This window comes from Pinus tabuliformis, chromosome X (genome assembly GCF_031772625.1).
Source record: "Pinus tabuliformis cultivar Carrire ecotype Pingquan chromosome X, CPIR1, whole genome shotgun sequence".
NCBI lineage: Eukaryota > Viridiplantae > Streptophyta > Pinopsida > Pinales > Pinaceae > Pinus > Pinus tabuliformis.
This window is the reverse complement of record NC_142308.1, coordinates 548,908,320-548,911,447: the sequence shown is the minus strand read 5'-3', so window position 1 is coordinate 548,911,447 and position 3,128 is coordinate 548,908,320. Positions and strand designations below refer to the sequence as shown.

At 40.2% G+C, this 3,128-nt stretch overlaps 1 pseudogene; it reads left to right on the top strand.

Moving 5' to 3' along the window:
• Positions 1 to 894: 894 nt before the first annotated feature.
• On the top strand, positions 895 to 1,695 carry LOC149141181 (ankyrin repeat-containing protein At2g01680 pseudogene; annotated as a pseudogene).
• Positions 1,696 to 3,128: the final 1,433 nt, after the last annotated feature.

Genomic DNA, 3,128 nt, shown 5'->3' with positions numbered 1-3,128 from the left:
AAAAATGTCCCAGAAATTACTTTGACTACGAGGAAGCCTCAAGTGGTTCTAAGCAGAGAAGCGAACGGTGTCACAATCTCCACAGTGTCTCGGCATCTCAGTGAATACTTCATGGAGGGTTTCTTATTTACTTCTTGAGCAACCATTGGATGAATTAACGGTAGAATATTAGGATGGCATCTTCAAAGAAATCTCATTCGAGAACATTATTTGCAACACAATATCATGCTCAGAAGTATTCTGGACTCGTGGATGCTTCTTGTATAAAGGATGAAGAAATTAATCGTAACCATAGAAGTATCTTCCCCTGGTTTCCTATCAGAGGGCTGAGACTATTCAGTATTGGCTGGTTAGCTAGTAAAGAGCACTTGCTTGAGGGTAGGGGAAGATCAATTGTTTTTTCTGCAAGTGGCGAATACCTTGCAGTCTTGGTAAAAAATGAGATCACAATTTTAAGGAAAGATGACAACTTCACAAGAGCTTTTCAAACCTTTTCTGCTTTGCCTGAATCCAAGGTGTTGTTGCACGGCGTTTGGGTGGATCACTGGAACATTCTTGTAGTATCTGATAACTCAGATATTATATATTTTCTAAAATCAAATGAAGAAGAGCTGAGGGAGATTTCAAAGTGCCATTTACAAGCGGCAGGAAGAATTGTTGGGTTGTTTGTCTGGGAGTATAGTAGTGCAAAGATATCTGATGGGTATAGGATTATGGTTATTACGTCAGATTGCATTTTCCAGTGGATTGTAATTGATGAGAAAAATAGTGCAGTTAATCTCTTGAACAACAAACCCACTCAACAGTTGAAACTAAGACAACAACATCCATTAGGTATATCTTGTTGTTGTTTCCACAAGGAGCGTTCTATCCTAGTTCTAGCTGGGCCTACTAATGAAGATAGTGAAAGAGCTACTGTCGTGCCCAGACATCAATGTTAATGTGGTTAACAAGTTAAAAGAAACTGCTCTGGATATTGCAGAGAAGTTGCCATGTGCAGAACACGCATCAGAAATCAAAGACGCCTTGAAAGACGCAGGAGCTGAGAGTGCCAAAAACATAAACCAACCTAAGGATACAAGAGAACTCACAAAGACTGTCAGTGATATAAAGCATGGTGTACATACACAACTTATGCAGACAGTGACAACAGATAAACGAGTTACTGGAATTGCAAAGAAATTAAGAAAAATGCATAGAGAGGGGATACTGAACGCCACAAACTCCGTGACGGTTGTTGCTGTTCTTATTGCCGCAATTGCTTTTGCGGCATTATTTACTGTGCCTGGTCAATATATGGGCGCGGGCCCAAATGCTGGTGAAGCCCTTGTAGCCCACAAGATAGCATTTCAAATATTTGTCATCTTTGATTCACTGGCATTATTCGTATCACTGGCTGTTGTGGTGGTTCCGATATCGCTAGTTGCATGGGAAACCAAGGCTCAAAAGCGGGTGGTTATTGTAATTAACAAACTAATGTGGCTGGCCTCTATTTGCATTTCTGTGTCTTTTATTGCCTTAGCTTACGTTGTTGTGGATCAACGTTCCAAGTGGGCAGCAATTGCCGTGACTTTAGTAGGTGGATCAATTATGCTTACGACATTGGCCATTATGTGCTACTTTGTGATCAGGCATCAGGTCTTTTCCCTGCCATTGCAAATGAAGGGGAACACTTCAAATAATCGAAAACATTGATATATTTCATAGGTGTCAGCTGCAATTGGTTTGCCATCGCGGGTACAAAGGAATCGATAAGCCAACTGCAAGTAATAATATGCCAAACCCAAGCGATAATGAGTGAGCATGCTGCCAAATATGTGAGAAAACATTTGCAAATTGACGCTCTCCAATACGCTGCTCCATGTACCATAACATTGCTTCAAGACTGCTCCAATGAACGCTTTGCGTATCCTATCCGAATCAAGGCATACAACAGAGCGCTATTCAAACGGAGCCAAAACAGCAGAAGACATAGGATTCGATTCCTATTTCAAGACTTCAGTTAATGATTCAAAGGGATCTGCGCCCCAGCATTTATCTCTTAATTAGCCATCAGAGGATTTTAAGGGGGACGATCTCCTGTTTTAGAATAAAGAAATGACTCTATCTCTATTTTTGTAACTGCAGGTGAAACAGCGCCCCTGTTTTGGGGTCGATTTGTTTTTCCCCTAGCAGCGTTTATTTAATGTATTAAAAAATCATTTGTAAGAGATTTTTGGAGGGGGAGAGAATTCTGAGAGGTGTGCGTGTAAGAGAAAACAGAGCTTCCATTGTACAGTCTTTGACAGAGATTTTAATGAAAATACACAGCTCTGGCTTCTGAGATTCCTGTGGTATGAGATTTAACATTTGTGTCCTCCTTTGTTTCATGTATAGCCTGTTATGTGTTCATTTCATTTCATGATCATTTCCAATTGAACAAATGAAGTGTTAAGGTAGAATTCATATTTTGTATGCTCTGCCTTTAAGTTTGTTCATATTTAATGTTGTCTTCTGTTTGACAAGGATTCATCCTCCATGCCCTTGTCAGCTCCTCAGCAGTCTTGCCATTCCATTTAATCTCAATTTGATGTTAAACTTTCTTGCCTACCTTGCCTCAGGAGAAAATCTGTGTTTTTGATTACATTTCTCTGTTCAAGCTGTTTCTTTGCTCCATGCAGCCCAGAAAAACCCCATCATTTTATTAAAAACCCCTTTTTTATCAATTTACTAGCCTAAAATCAGTTTCTTTTAAAGTCATCTCAGCCCCTTTTAGAAAAATTTTTGCTGAGATAGACTGGAGAGAGCCCTCTCCTGTCCTCGTAGGGCTAGCTACGAGGCTGAGCTTGGTTTGATGTGGCCTCGAGTTTTGCCTTCTTCAGCCTGAGGCAGATTCGAGCGCTAACAGCTGGGACCTCATTTCAAATATTAGAGGGTTCTGAGAAGGTTGCAGAAGTCCCAATTATATGAATGAGGTGTTCGGATAGGCGTTTTCAGACTATTTTTCGCTAGGAAGTCAATGGTGTTGTCTGTTTGTAGAGATGGGCTCTCCATTTTCCAGCTATCTTCCAGATTTGAGGTATAATTATTTTTATGTAGAAATATGCTTGTACTTCTCTCTTTTCATGCCACTTAATAAAAGAAGGCCT